The 16,828-nt window shown below is 47.5% G+C and overlaps 1 long non-coding RNA gene across 1 annotated transcript in view; it reads right to left on the bottom strand.

The window, feature by feature from the left end:
- LOC137524338 (uncharacterized) overlaps positions 1-16,828 on the bottom strand; it is a 128,919-nt gene that overhangs the window by 48,139 nt on the left and 63,952 nt on the right. The gene's annotated exons all lie outside the window — the stretch shown is intronic.

Raw genomic sequence — 16,828 nt, 5'->3', positions numbered from 1 at the left:
TTTGTGTCATTTTTGTCTAATTTCATGTCGACTTCAGCAGTTAATAGCAAAGCCCACATACATTTCTCCATCGTTCGCACGGTGCAGAGGATGACCTCGAGGTCGTCCTTACTGCGCCTGCATGAAGCGCCGCTGTCAATCAAGCTCACGTTGTCCGCGGCGTACTGCGCAGGCACAGTAGCTTTCCTTTACTTTGCCTGATGACTCCTTTAAAGGGAACCAGAGAGGATCAAAAAAAGGTTTTATACATACCTGGGGCTTCCTCCAGCACCATAGGCACGGATCGCTCCCACGCCGCCGTCCTCCGCTGCCTGGATCCGCCGGTACCGGGTCCTGTCATTGCCGCGAGTCGGCCGGCGGACGCGGCCGATTCTCCACATCACACGGAGCTCCCTCGATATAAGTACGCATGAGGCTGCCTACTGCGCAGCCGCATGCGTACGGGTATGGAGGGAGCCCCTGTGATGCGGACAATTGGCCGCGTCTGCCGGAAGTGACGGGACCCGGTACCGGCAGTTCCAGGAAGCGGAGGATGGCGGCATGGGAGCGATCCAGGCTTATGGGGCTGGAAGAAGCCCCAGGTATGTATAAAAGCTTTTTCTATTTTAACAACCCATTCCTCTCTGGTAAGGAGAATAGTGGGTACAAGTAAAAAAAAATAAAATTCAAAAAGACCTTGTAGTTTGTGAGAATATCAGTTTTAAGAACATTTTTCCTCTGCATTTTTAAAACTGATTTTCTCAAAAACTACAAGGTCTTCTACCCACTATTCTCCTTAACATACGTAGCAATTTAGGTAAGAATAGCATATATGGGGGCTTTGCTAATAACCGCCAAACACATTACCTGTGTACCGTGGGTCATGCTAATCACGCAATGCCCAGTACTCTGCTAGCCTTAGTACTCATGGCCATGGGTGTAACAATAGACCCAGCAGGGGATGCAGCCGCAGGGGGGGCCCTGAAGCCACAGGGGGCCCTGTCCTGAGAGACTGACAACGAAGGTCAAGGAGAGAAAAAACTTTCTGCTCTCTGCACAATTGTTCTAATGACTGCATCTGCTTAGCCACTGATAAGGAATCTTGCAAAGTTTTGCAAAGATTTGCAGACAGTTACTATTCAGTGTTCAGCAGGGTATTGTGTATATCCCTGTTCTACCCCCAGCCTTTCTACCCCTACCCAAGCGCTTTGTACTGTAGTGATGCCTGAGGAGTCTGGACACAGAGAAAAAAAAACTTTATATTCTCTGCACACTTTTTCTAATGACTGCGTGTGTGTGTGTGTGTAGGTGGGATGGCGGAGGGGGTCCAATCCAAATTTAGCAGGGGGGCCCAGTGATTTCTAGTTACGTTCCTGCCCACGGCAATACTACCAGTGGCAGTGGCGTAGCTAGAGATTATGGACCCCCATAACAAAACTTTCATGGGTCCATCAGATGCAGGCACTTAATTGGGCAATTTACATTCTCATTCTGTCTTCACTGCATATAGTCCATGGACACTGAGACCAAGTGAGCAGAAGGAGGAACATAAGAAACTTAATAGTGAAAACATCAAGTACCTCCTGGGCTCCCTCTGCTCCAGGTCCCCATAGCAGCTGCTATGGCTATTGCTATTGCTACGCCCCTGACCGGTGGTTCTTGAATCACACCCTCAAAAATGTCTAAAATAACAAATAAAAGGTTTCCTTAATTGATTTAATGAAAATAGCTGTTACTTTTCGGATGACTCTCGTATATAGCTTATTTTTATCATGTGATGTATTCTGGAGAGTGCTGCATTAACCTTTCTGCACATGAATCTCAGTAAACCATTACGAAGAAAAACCATCTTAACCGAAGAACTGAAACTCATCCCCACCCAAAACCATCTCAGCAATCAAAGCCTCTGTGAATCCACCTGTGTCACCAGCATGTCTTCCTGTGACACAAACATGGTGACAAGACCTTGGCGTGACCTCTCTGAGCTGATCAGGTGGAGTAGCTGCTCTGTGTCTCACTATATTATTATGGTAACAGTACTCTGTCTGTAGCTACAAACTGTATGTGGAGTATGCATGCCTTTTCTCCAGGCCTTACTCACGACTTCTGGGACTAATTCTAAGGTTTATGTGAATATTGGTAAATATGGTGCCCAACCTTTTTGGTATGCTTTACAGTATGTTAAACACACTGTGCACATGAAGCACGCTATTGCACATGAAGGAAAAGGTTAAGGATGAGCACTAAATTCACCTTTTCGTGAGGCCCTTTTTACACTGGTGCATTGCGTTAGCTTGTTTTTACCGCAGGGTAACACTACACCAGCGAAGGTCATGGGGAATTTCATACTGATGGGACGCAGCAGCATGCACGAGCGATGCTACAGCAACAGCGCATTGGTGGCCTACATGCGTGGCGACATGTGGCAGAACGGAAGTCATGTAAGACTATGACGATGCAGATATTTTTTTTAATTTTTTGCAGTAATGTTGCAGCGTGCTAAAGCGGAAGCGTGTTATGTCAATACACTTCTGCGCAATTCGAACGTTGGACACAGGAACTGAGCGCTGGAGAGCCTCACTTCGTGCTTGGCCAGTAGCCAGAATGGACTTTACTGCAGTAAACTCTATCAGCCAATCGCATCGCACCGCGCACCGAGGGTGCAGGACTCATTTACTAGCTAGTCTAGTGCTAGCAGAAGGTTTTGCAGGTATTACAGCACATTTATTCAGCGGGGGGCACTCAGGAGGACAGATAGCCGTACGACCGACACAGTGTCGGGCATACCACTAAGGAGGTTAAAGAGAAATTCCAACCAAGAATTGAACTTTATCCCAAACAGTAGCTGATACCCCATTTTACATGAGAAATATATTCCTTTTCACAAACAGATCATCAGGGGGCGCTCTATGACTGATATTGTGGTGAAACCCCTCCCACAAGAAACTCTGAGGACCGTGGTAATCCTGGCAGTTTCCTGTCTGTGAACCTTATTGCATTATGGGAAATAGCTGTTTACAGCTGTTTCCAACTGTCAAAAAAGCATGCAGCAGCTACATCACCTGCCAACAGTAAAAATGTCACCATGTAATAAATGTCAGAATGTAAATCAGGGATTTAAAAGATTTTACAATAGGCAATCAATGACTAAATCATTTATACATAATTATTGTAAAAATGAAGCATAATTATTGTAAAAATGAAGCACTTTAATTACATTATTTTCACTGGAGTTCCTCTTTAAGGCAACACAAATGTCTCTAATAACAGCATGTTATAAGTAACATATTATATAAGTATTTTTATAAATACATAAACCCCTCAAAGATACAACAATTTGGATTAGCAAGAAGGGCTTAGACCATACATGTCAAACTCCAGCCCGTGGGCCAAGTCTGGCCCTCAGAGCAGGGCTGGATTACCGACCAGGCAACAGAAGCAGTTGCTTGGGGCCCCCATTCAGAGTCAAAGGGGCCCCATCAGCACATAATCCAGCCCTCGCCATCCTGTCAAAGGACGCTGCCCGCTGCTGACTGTCTTCAGAGCTGGGCTCTCCTCCTGGGTCCCTCTCCTGCTACTGTGCGCTCTGCCGCTGCCCGCTCCGCTCTTCCTTCCCACAGAGAACCACAGCTGCAGCGGGCAGAAATGATAGTAGCAGATGACAAACGCCCACTCACCTATCCGTGATCCAAGCGATAGAGGTCCCATCATCCGAAACCCATCTGTCTCCTCTATGGTGCCGCCGCTTGCTCTGAACTTCCTGATTCTCAGATCAGACAGGAAGTAGGAAGTAGTAATAGTAGTAGTAACAGAGCAGCGGCACTCTAGTGGAGACAGATAGGCTCCGGATGACGGGACCTCTATTGCTTGGATCGCAATAGGTGAATGTGAGTCATCTGGTGCTGTTACTTTCCCCCACTGCGGCTGCCCTTCTCTGCAGGACAGACGTATTCACGTGGGTGGAGGCTGCATGGTGGATGTGGCTGTCTAGTTTGGGAGGAGATTGGTTGTTCAGTGGTGGTGGTGGTGATGTAATTCTGTCTGGGGGGGCAACTTCCAGGTTGGCGGTGTCCAGAGCTTTCTGTTATTGCCAAGCTGGAGATGCAGGGGGAAAGTGCTGCTGCTGTGATATCTGACACCCTCTTTACAGGGGTGCCCCGAGTGGCAACGTCCTGGCCATTCATCTCTCTCTCTGCATGTTGGCGCTGCTATTCCGTGCATTGTGCACCCGCAGAGGAAAGCGGGCTGTTGCCCATAGCAACCAGTAGAGCGGCTGCCCCGGTGTGTCCGGCATGTTACTGTGCGCACAGCAGCTGCATCTTCGCATTCTAATATGGGGGGCCCAAATCAGTTACTTTGCTTAGGACCCCATTTAGCCTTAATCCAGCTCTGCATCAGAGCCATTACATTTGGCCCTCAAGTGGTTTCCCCACTTTGCATTTTGTTTGGCCCACTCTAGACCACCAGGGAAGCTATATTGGAGGTGATGCCCTAGACCATCCAGGGAAGCTATATTGGAGGTGATGCCCTAGACCACCAGGGAAGATATATTGGAGGTGATGCCCTAGAACACCAGGAAAGCCATGTGGAAACGCTAGAGGGAAAGCACTAAACACTAGGGAACTGTATAGTGGAGGGTGTTGAACCACTAGACACCAGGAAACTGTATAGGGGAGGGAGAGGACCACTAGACACCAGGAAACTGTATAGGGGAGGGAGAAGACCACTAGACATTAGGGAACTGTACAGGGGAGGGAGAGGACCACTAGACATTAGGGAACTGTACAGGGGGTTGGAGGGGGGCTATTAGACACCTGGAATTTTATAAGGAAAGAAGATGGCCCGTAGACATTGAGGTTGGCCCACGACTTGGTCCTACTGTTCAATTTCAGCCCACTTTGTATTTGAGTTTGACACCCCTGGCTTAGAATACGGGACTTCAACATGGAACGAGTGGGTTACTTGCAACAATATTTTACTCTTTATGTATCCTTAAAACTTAGCATTTATTAGACATAGTTTAGAAAATCCACAAATTAGAACAAAACACATTGACAGACATAGTGATGAAATATGGCATATGTGGTATCATTTCAACTGGAACAAGCCAAATAATATATTTTGTGGTGTTCTATAACTGTGGCACTTGTCCTGTGAAAATTAGGAATAGTGAAAAAAAAATGTACATTTTCTGCATTTACGCCAATATATTTCCCCTGTAAAATACCTATAAAATTAAATATTTCTTGAAAAAAAACATGTTACCCATAAGAAGCCTAGATTATGCTAAAAAGAAATAAAGTTATTGCGGCAATAGCAACACAGCTGAAATGCCAAAAATTGTCAGGAAACATCAGTCAAACGTGAAAAAAAACAAACCACCACCAAACTGCACCACAAGTGTGCTGGCTGCCCAGCTGTCACTTCTCTCTTACTTCCCTTGCCCATCACATGTAGCTACAGGTGACCCTTAGTATGAGGTAGCTAGAAGTACCCTCAATATTAAGTAGTGAGAGATGCCCCTGACTGAAGGGAGATCTTGTCAGTGGAATGCTGAGAACAGGGTAAGTAACCTCTCATTTACACTCTCATCAGGACTCTGCATAGGGTGGGCGGCGTTCAGGAAGAGGATTGAGCCGCCTTTCCATCATCAGCCGCCTGCAGGCGCGGGCCTACAGTGGCTTATGGTAAATCCGGACCTGAGCTTCAATAAATGTTACTGTGTTGGACAGTCTACAGCAGGGGTCTCAAACTCAATTTACCTGGGGTCGCAGGAGACAAAGTCAGGATGAGGCTGGGCCGCATAAGGGATTTCACAAAAAAAGTCCTCAAATGTCATTATTAACTGTTTTAATTATTTCTTCTGAACATGAAGTGTCCTACCTTATAGTTCGCTTCAGTGCTCCCATTACAAGTAATCCGCCGTGTCCCCGCCGTAAAACAAGGGCTGCCCGGGGGGCAATCCGCCGGCATTTCCTGTAAGCAGGGCCGGTCCTGGACTTTCTGCTGCCTGAGGCAAAGATCGTAAAGGCGCCCCCCCCCCCCCCCCCCCCAATATTTCTACATAACATGAGCGGCGGCCGGCGGCAGCCAGCCAGCCTTATCATCATCATCGACACGTCGGCGGCGCTCGCTGCTCAGTGACTGACCGTGACAATCAGCCGCAGCCAGGGCAGCAGAGCGGGCGGCAGCCGCCGCCATCAAATCAGCAGGCTTAGGCACTAGGCAGCGTCACCAGCATGCAGCCTTGGAGGAGACAGGAGAGGCTGCAGAGCTCGGAGTCGTCGGACTCGGAGGCCGGCGGCAACAGTGCAGTTTCTAGGCTAAAATGCACCCAGGGCGAGGGTGTAAAAATTGCGCCCCCCCCCCCCCCGGTATAGGTAACCAGCTATAGGTCCCCCCCGAGTATAGGTGGCCAGGCATGGGTGAGCCAGTAAAGTTGCCCCCAGTATAGGTTAGCCAGGTAGTTGCCTCCAGTATAGGTAGCCAGTATAGTTGCCCCCAGTATGTTAGATAGGCAGGCACCCCCCCCCCCCCCCCCGGTATAAGTTAGATAAGTAGGTGCCCCCAGTACAGGTTAGCTAGGTAGGTGCCTCCAATATAGGTAGCCAGTATAGTTGCCCCCAGCATAGGTTAGATAGGTAGGTACCCCCAGTATAGGTTAGTTAGGTAGGTGCCCCCAGTATAGGTAGCCAGTATAGCTGCCACCTGTATAGGCTAGCTAGGTAGGTAGGTGCCCCCAATACAGGTTAGATAAGTGCCCCCAGTATAGGTTAGATAGGTAGCTTCCCCCCAGTATAGGTTAGATTAGGTCGCTGCCCTTCAGTATAGGTTAGATTAGGTAGGTGCCCCCAGTACAGGTTAGATTAGGTAGGTGCCCCCAGTATAGATTAGATAGGTAGCTGCCCCCAGCATAGGTTAGACAGGTAGCTGCCCCCCAGCATAGGTTAGATAGGTAGCTGCCCCCCAGTATAGGTTAGATAGGTAGCTGCCCCCCAGTACAGGTTAGATTAGGTAGGTGCCCCTCAGTATAGGATAGATAGGTAGCTGCCCCCAGTACAGGTTAGATTAGGTAGGTGCCCCCCAGTATAGGATAGATAGGTAGCTGCCCCCAGTATAGGTTAGATAGGTAGCTGCCCCCCAGTATAGGTTAGATAGGTAGCTGCCCCCCAGTACAGGTTAGATTAGGTAGGTGCCCCCCAGTATAGGATAGATAGGTAGCTGCCCCCAGTATAGGTTAGATAGGTAGCTGCCCCCCAGTATAGGTTAGATAGGTAGCTGCCCCCCAGTACAGGTTAGATTAGGTAGGTGCCCCCCAGTATAGGATAGATAGGTAGCTGCCCCCAGTACAGGTTAGATTAGGTAGGTGCCCCCCAGTATAGGATAGACAGGTAGCTGCCCCCAGTATAGGTTAGATAGGTAGCTGCCCCCCAGTATAGGTTAGATAGGTAGCTGCCCCCCAGTACAGGTTAGATTAGGTAGGTGCCCCCCAGTATAGGATAGATAGGTAGCTGCCCCCAGTACAGGTTAGATTAGGTAGGTGCCCCCCAGTATAGGATAGATAGGTAGCTGCCCCCAGTATAGGTTAGATAGGTAGCTGCCCCCCAGTGTAGGATAGATAGGTAGCTGCCCCCCAGTGTAGGTTAGATAGGTAGCTGCCCCCCAGTATAGGATAGATAGGTAGCTGCCCCCCAGTATAGGTTAGATAGGTAGCTGCCCCCCAGTATAGGTTAGATAGGTAGCTGCCCCCCAGTATAGGTTAGATAGGTAGCTGCCCCCCAGTATAGGATAGATAGGTAGCTGCCCCCAGTACAGGTTAGATTAGGTAGGTGCCCCCCAGTATAGGATAGATAGGTAGCTGCCCCCAGTACAGGTTAGATTAGGTAGGTGCCCCCCAGTATAGGATAGATAGGTAGCTGCCCCCAGTATAGGTTAGATAGGTAGCTGCCCCCCAGTGTAGGTTAGATAGGTAGCTGCCCCCCAGTATAGGATAGATAGGTAGCTGCCCCCAGTATAGGTTAGATAGGTAGCTGCCCCCCAGTGTAGGTTAGATAGGTAGCTGCCCCCCAGTGTAGGTTAGATAGGTAGCTGCCCCCCAGTATAGGATAGATAGGTAGCTGCCCCCCAGTATAGGTTAGATAGGTAGCTGCCCCCCAGTATAGGTTAGATAGGTAGCTGCCCCCCAGTATAGGATAGATAGGTAGCTGCCCCCAAAACAGGTTAGATTAGGTAGGTGCCCCCCAGTATAGGATAGATAGGTAGCTTGCCCAGGTAGGTGCCCCCTCATAATGGCGGAGGGGGGAGCCGGAGCCGCGGGGAGGGCAGCCCGACCTCTCCCTCCCTCTCCCCGGGCCGCCCTCCATGCTCCCCCCTCGGACTTTAGGCAGCAGAGTTAGCGCGCAGGGAAGCGCTGCTGTACAGAGCCTGTTACTCACCTCCCTGGATCCGATCGCCGCTCCCGCCCTGCTGGTCTCCTCTCTGCCTAGCCGGCTGATACACACGCGGCTGCTTCCTGTGTAAACAGGAAGCAGCCGCGTGTGTATCAGCGGCTACATTGCAGAGAGGAGACCAGCAGGGCGGGAGCGGCGATCGGATCCAGGGAGGTGAGTAACAGGCTGTGACTGTGTACAGCAGCGCTTCCCTGCGCGCTAACTCTGCTGCCTAAAGTCCGAGGGGGGAGCATGGAGGGCGGCCCGGGGAGAGAGAGGGAGAGGTCGGGCTGCCCTCACCGCGGCTCTGGCTCCCGTCGCTCAGACAGTCACAGCCACTTCATCTGGTGCCGCCCCTCCACTTCCTGCCGCCTGAGGAACCCGCCTCACCCCGCCTCATGGGCGGGCCGGCCCTGCCTGTAAGGGGCAGAGCTTTCAGCTTCAGCTCTGCCCCTCCTGATGTCAATCGCGGCGGATCGCCGCCTCTGCCCGCCCCTCTCACTCTTCCTTCACAGAGAGGGGCGGGGAGAGGCGGCGATCCGTGCGGCGATTGACGTCAGGAGGGGCAGAGCTACAGCTGGAAGCTCTGCCCCTCAGCGCAGTCGTGGATGTTTGCCTGGTGGATTTGGGGGTTCTGCAGCCCTCGTTTAGCGGTGGGGATGCGGCGGATTACTTGGGAGCACGGAAGCGAACTATAAGGGAAAATAGTTGGCTTCCGTGTCGCTTTTGCTGGCGCGGGCCACAAAATATTGTACCGAGGGCCGCAAATGGCCCGCGGGCCGCGAGTTTGAGACCCCTGGTAAAGCAATACACAAGTTAGTTATCTATTCTTGTAGCAGTAGGGTATTGTACCGTGTTAGCCATCAGTAAAAGCAAGAAGTTTTAAATCAGGATGATACCATTTATTGGCTAACTACAAATGAATAAGAATAAACAAGCTTTCGGCCTTGCAGCCTTCGTCAGGTTTACATCCTGTTAGTTTGCAAGCTGGTGGTACAGACAGCTTATATACATGCAACATCAAAAGGGAAAACAGATATTTTTTTCAAGCATAAATACGTCATTAAGATGCCCTAATACAAACAGACCATCTAAATGGGGTAAGATAAGGATCCTTGTTTACTTCATTGCTCACAGACCTGGTATTAGGATTGACCCAGAGGTATCGTAAATTCTTAGTTCACAAGTTCAGCTAGAGTGGCTGAGACAGTTCATATATCATCAATCTCATACCAATATAGAAAGTTGTTGTCCTTATTCAAACCCTTCTGCACAGCTTTGAAACAATTAATAAATTTTGTTTCTGCTATTAATCGGTCATTTGACGTTTTGAAGCCGCCCTTCAGGGCAGTGACACGAAGATCATCCATGCTGTGTCCATTGGACCGAAAGTGTGTAGCAACTGGGAGTCCAGATTTGGTATCATTAATAGTGTGCCTGTGTCCATTCATACGTTTGAGCAGAGTTTGTCCAGTTTCTCCCACGTACATAACATTGGGGCATTTAGCACACATGATCAGATATACCAGATTGGTGGACCCACAGGAAAAGTTACCTTGTACTCTGTACTCCTGTTGTGAACCTGGTATCGTTACCCTGTCAGTGGAGTAAATGTGTCTGCAGGTCCCACATATTTTTTGTCGGCAGGGTGATGTTCCGTTTTGCTGAGGCCTATTCAAAGAGCTCCTGACAATCATCTGTTTTAGATTGTGTGGTTGCCGATATGACAAGAGTGGAGGTTTAGGAAATATCTATTCTTGTGAACAGCATTTCCTTCAGCTCTTGCAGTCAGTTATTAAGGTACTTTCCTGCATATTTTTAAATGTTGATGGTTAACACATTTTTATATAGATGTGTGAACTGTTTTTCAAAGGGTTAAAAGATGAACGATTGAAGTTAGGAATGTATACTGGTGAATAAATCGGGTCAGTTAAAAATGGCGCACAGCGCCAGGGGGATAAAAAGGGCACCCCATAGACTTACATTATATAACGCTATTTACCGTTATAAGTGTTAAAAAATGGCGCAGGCAGTGTGCCTTACACTTATAACGCTAAATAGCGTTATAAGTGTTCAAAAATGCAGCGGGGGTCAGGGGAAGAGAGAGGCAGCGGGACACTGGAGGGACATAGGCATCGGGGGAGGATGTGCAGAGGCATACGTTACCTTGTCCCGGCCGCTGATCGCTCCTTCCCTCCGCTCCTTCACTTCTTCCATTCGTTTACTGTAGTCCTGCAGCCGGCCAATCACCATGTGGCTTCAGTCTCCGCATGGTGATTGGCAGGCTGCAGGACTACAGCAAACGAATGGAAGGAGCGGAGGGAAGGAGCAATCGCCGGCCCAGGACAAGGTAACGTATGCCTCTACATACATCCGCTGCCTATGCTAGCTGTCTAGTGTCCCGCTGCCTCTCTCCCCCAGCCCCCGCTGCCTACACTAGCAGCCCCCGCTGCCTATACTACCAACCCCAGCCCCCTGCATGTTTTTCATGGCGCTCCGCTCTGCAATCAATGTAGCATAAAACGAAATTTACCGTTTTATTGTATTTACATTTATTTATTTACATTAAAACGGTAAATAGCATTTTATGATACATTTATCGGCAGAACGGTGCGCCATTTTTCTCCCTGCTCCATTTTTAGATGGACCCGAATAAATAGCCCCACACCTTGATGACTGGAAGTGTATTTTATATTTAAAGTGTCATGCATGATCTTTTAGCAATATTATTTTTTGAACAATAAAGAGAATGATGTTTGATTCCATGGTACAGAGGCTTTTGTTATCATTTTCTTAATCAATAACTGCCCCAAGAAGAGCTCACAATCTAATCTCTACACAGCGGCGTAGCAATAGGGGGTGCAGAGGTAGCGACCGCATCGGGGCCCTTGGGCCAGAGGGGCCCCGAAGGGCCCTCCCTTAACTACAGAATTAGCTCTCTGTTGGTCCTGTGCTCATAATAATGACTTCTGTAGATACTTTGAATAGTAGTAATCATTAACAAGCTGTTCCCCATCCCCTTCTTGTACCTCTGACACTGTAGTTGCCATTGGCAGATTTTGGTGCGCCGTATAAATTGTTATGTATAGAGTGCTTGGGGGGCCCCATTGTAAAACTTGCATCGGGGCCCACAGCTCCTTAGCTACGCCACTAGCCATAGTGTAATTTGCATGATCTTGTTTAGTTGTGAGCTCCGTCCTTGTATGTCCTACTTTGTATATTAACCCATTTATCTATTGTGTAGTGCTGCGTAGTGTGTTGGCACTTTATAAATACAATCTCACTAATATAAATGCGAAAGTTTGGATGTTTGTTACTCAATCACGCAACAGTGGCTGAACGGATTTGAATGAAATTTGGCACACACATTACCTGGAATAACATACATAGGATACTTTTTATTCCCATAACCAAAAAGTGGGCGGAGACAAATACAAATTTCACCGGGAAAATGGAAACTGCAGCCATTCTTACACGGTTTATGGCAGGGTTCTCAAACTTTGCATAGTTGGTCACTGGGTGATTGAGATTAATATTCAGAAAAGTGGGTGGAGCCTACAAAAGCCAATCTAAATTCACCTATTGATTTTCAAGGGGAATATTTAATTGCTGCCATTCTTGCAATGTTAATGGCACAAGCCTCAAACTTGCTACGGTTGGTCATTGGGTGACTGGGGATCAAGTCCAGAAAAGGGGAAGGAGCCACAAACAACCAATCAGTTTTGTTTCATTTCATTGCAAATTATTGATGCCAAAGACCGCAAAGCTCACAAATTTGGTCATTGAGTAATTGTGTGTTAGAGTTAGAAAAAGTGGGCAGAGACAACACCAGCCAAATACATACCTAGGCTACGCCGGGTCATCAGTGGGTGGAGACAAATACAAATTTCACCGGGAAAATGTAAACTGCAGCCATTCTTACATGGTTTATGGTAGAGTTCTCAAACTTTGCACAGTTGGTCACTGGGTGACTGGGATTAATATTCAGAAAAGTGGTTGGAGCCTACAAAAGCCAATCAAAATTCAACTATTGATTATCAAGGGGAATATTTAATTGCTGCCAGCGGCGTAGCTAAGGAGGTATGGGCCCCAATGAAAGTTCTACATGTGGCCCCCCAATCACTATATACATATCAATTGATACGGCGCACCAAAACTTGCTAACGATTTCCACAGTGTCAGAGGTGCAAGTAGGGGATGGGAAACAGTTTGTTAATGTTTACTACTATTTAAAGCATCTATAGAAGTGATTATATCCAGCACAGGACCAAAAGAGAGCTAATATTGTGCTTGAGGGAGGCCCCTCTGGCTCAAGGGCTCCGATGCGGTCGCAACCTCTGCAACCTCCCCTATTGCTACGCCACTGATTGCTGCCATTCTTGCAATGTTAATAGCACAATACTCAAACTTGGTACAGTTGGTCAATGGGTGACTGGGGTTCAAATCCAGAAAAGGGGAGGAGCCACAAACAACCAATCAGTTTGGTTCCATGTCATTGCAAATTAGTGATGCCAAAGACCGCAAAGCTCACAAATTTGGTCAGTGAGTAATTGTGTGTTAAGGTTAGAAAAAGTGGGCGGAGACAACACCAGCCAAATACATACCCGGCCATCACCGGCCATCAGCTAGTAAATAATAATATTAATAAAAATAATGCCCTACCATGTTATTATATTTATATAGCACTGACATCTTCTGCTGCAGCACTTTACAGAGTACATAGTCATGTCACTGAGTTCACAATCAATTGCTCCCTACCATAGTCATAGTCTAATGTCCTACCATTTTATGCATTTATATAGAGCCGACATCTTCTGCAGACCTTTACAGAGTACACAGTCATGCCACTGACTGTCCGCAGAGGACCTCACAATCTAATCTTACTCTAGTCATAATCTGATGTCCTACCATATTATTATTATTATTATGCATTCACAGTATATAGCTGTGACATCTTTTACAGCACCCTACAGGGTACATAACCAAGCCATGTCACTGACTGTCATCAGAGGCGCTCACAATCTAACCCTACCATAGTCATATGTCCTACCATATTATTATTATTATGCATTCACTGCATATAGCTGTGACATCTTTTACAGTACTCTACAGAGTACATAGCCAAGCCATGTCAGTGACTGTCATCAGAGGAGACATTACAATCTAACCCTACCATAGTCATAGTCTAATGTCCTACAATATTATGTATATTATATTGTATTTATATAGCTCTCAGGAGTGTAGCAATAGGGGTTGCAGAGGTTGCGACCACATCGGGGCCCTTGGGCCAGAGGGGCCCCGTAGGGCCCTCCCTCAACCACAGTATTAGCCCTCTATTGCTCCTGTGCTGACAATAATCATTCTATAGATACTTTGAATAGTGGTAATCATTAACAAACTGTTCCCCACCCACTTCTTGCACCTCGGACACTGTAGTTGCCATCGGCAGGTTTTGGTGCACCATAACAATTGTTATGTATAGAGTGCTTGGGGGGCCCCATTGTCAAACTTGCATCCGGGCCCACAGCTCCTTAGCTACGCCACTGATAGCGCTGACATCTCATACAGCACTTTGTAGAGTATGTACTACACAGTCATGTCACTGAGTGTTCTTAGAGGAGCTAACAATCTAATCTGACCCTAGTCATAGTCTAATGTCCTAAAATCCGGGCCGAATTTACCATTAGGTACTGTAGGCATGTGCCTACAGGCCCCTAATCACTCCCTCCCTCTGCAGAGTCCTGAGCATAGCATAAATGAGAGGTTACTCACCCAGCTCTTGGCAATCCACTGACAAGATCTCCCTTCAGTCTAAAGCACCACTAGTTACTTAGCATTAGGTAGCCAGAAGTACCCACAGTATTAAGGGACAACTGTACAGTAGCTACCTATGATGGGCAAGGGAAGTAAGGAAGAAGCGACAGCTGGGACAGTCAGCACACTTTTGATGTGGTTTGTGGGTTTGTGGAGTGAAGAAGTCAGGGGTGCCAGGACATCTGTGCCTATAGGCTCCTGAGATGTAAATCCGGGTCTGCCTAAAATATTATTATTACAATGTATTTATATAGCAGTGACATCATCTGCAGCACTTTACATATTACATAGTCATGTCACTGATTATCCTCAGAGGAGTTCACAATCTAATCCTACCATACTCATAGTGCATTGTCCCATCATACTATTATTATTATGTTATTTACTAGCAAATACATACTGCTCGTTTCAGTGAAGGATGAGTCACAGGTTAGATCAGATGATATGTTGGATGGCAACCTCAGCGATTTTTTTATAAAGCGCTTTTCTAAGCGCTTTTGCAGAGCGATTTGTTTTTTAACTTCCTGACACAAGTCAGGAAGTGAACTCTTTGACCCGGAAAAGAATAAATACAATGTATTTATTCTTAAACGCGCTCGGGAAATCTCTATACAAAGCGTTTTTTCACGCGCTTTGCGATTTCCCTATATCTTCCGTTGAGGCAAATCACCCTAAAATTGGTACAGGCAGCGCTTTGGTGAGCGGATCGTCATCGAACCGCTCAGATGTGAACACTCTCATAGGGAATCGTTGCACAAGCGCATTTAGGGTGATTTTCAAAATGACGGGCGCTTAGAAAAAAAAAGCAAAAACACCCTTAGTGTGAACAAGCCCTCAGAGGACAAAATCATTGAGCGATTAAGACTTCTGATAAAAGCGGGAATGTGCTCGTCATGACCGCATCAGCCGATAGCATTGATTTGCAAACTTGGCTCTCCAGCTGTTAAGGAACTACAAGTCCCACAATGCATTTGCCTTTATAAATCATACCTGTGGCTGTCAGACTCCTGCAATGCATTGTGGGACTTGTAGTTCCTTAACAGCTGAAGAGCCAAGTTCGCAGATCACTGGCCTATACAGACATGTGAAGGGACATTAAAGGGATGCTACATGAGAGTCTCCCTGTCGAGGGCTACGTGATGCCAGAGGAGGGTTTTTTTGGGGTTATTGATGGGGCGGTTCGAAGCGGGTGATTGATGGTGAAAATTATCATATTTTATATTCAATTTTGAATTTTGCTTTTGATTGGTGTGTACCCCTCTCTCATTACACCCTACTCATGTTATTTCCAAATATGGACCATAACCAATGCCATCATCCTGTCAAGTGCTTTTAAAACTGATGCCTCCATGTCTCATTCGCACTGATGCTGTGTTTAGATAGTAAAGCCACATCCTCCTGCACACAGGAAACCCTCACCTATATTTTTTGGAGGATGAGAGTCAGACCTGTATCAGCAAACAGATCCCCCGCCCTGCGTGGTAACGTTCTGCGGTAGCCAAACACCAACCCAAACCAGGTTATCAGCGTCTCCACATCTCTATGCTGCTATAAAGAGACACATTATATATATCAGCACACAAAACACAGGCGACACACAGGCAGGACAAGTTGGGGGAATATTAATGGCTCATTTCCTCCCTATGCTATTAGTGACTCAGTAGAAAACCACAATCCTACATTACTGATCAGGTCAAAGAGACAGATCTCTCTCTGATTGGATCTGATCGTAGAGAGATCTGTTGCCTGCCCATACACCACAGGCCCATTCCCAATCAATTGCATGCTAAAATCGATCCAGAATCAGCCTTGTGATGACACATCCGCCGCCTCGCCAGCCCGATGCTGTCCTCCCTAATGGTAATTGTGCCCCCCACCCCTGGTGCTTAATGCACTATACATTACCTGTCTGCATCCACGTCGGCTCCATCCTCCATCCATACATGTGCCCTACGTGGTTGCCGGAGTAACAGGGGTACGGGTGTGACGTCACACACCCCGTGTGTTTGCTGGTAACCCCATGGGGTGCGCATATGGAGCAAGGAGTGTGCTCGGAAACAGAGGAGGACAAGGACAGGTAATGTATAGTGCAATGGGCCGGGGGGGGGGGGGGGGGGGCATGTGCACAGAAATTGGAAAGGCAGGATATTAAACAAATATAAGTAGCCTGGTATACATGCCCCCAGTATAGTAGATAGCCAGTTGTAGGTGCCCCCAGTATAGATAGCGAGGTATAGGTGCCCCCAGTATAGGTAGCCAGTTATAGGTGCTCCCAGTATAGATAATGAGGTATAGGTGCCCCCAGTATAGCCAGTTATAGGTGCTCCCAGTGTATAGGTAGCCAGTTATAGGTGCCCCCAGTATAGATAGTGAGGTATAGGTGCCCCCAGTATAGGTAGCCAGTTATAGATGCCCCCATATAGATAGGAAGGTATAGGTGCCCCCCCAGTATAGGTAGCCAGTTATAGATGCCCCCATATAGATAGCAAGGTATAGGTGCCCCCAGTATAGATAGCGAGGTATAGGTGCCCCCAGTATAGGTAGCCAGTTATAGATGCCCCCATATAGATAGCAAGGTATAGATGCCCCCATATAGATAGCAAGGT

The sequence above is a fragment of the Hyperolius riggenbachi genome, chromosome 7 (genome assembly GCF_040937935.1).
Source record: "Hyperolius riggenbachi isolate aHypRig1 chromosome 7, aHypRig1.pri, whole genome shotgun sequence".
NCBI lineage: Eukaryota > Metazoa > Chordata > Amphibia > Anura > Hyperoliidae > Hyperolius > Hyperolius riggenbachi.
Note: the sequence above shows the minus strand (reverse complement) of the source record. Positions and strands in the feature narration are given on the sequence as shown.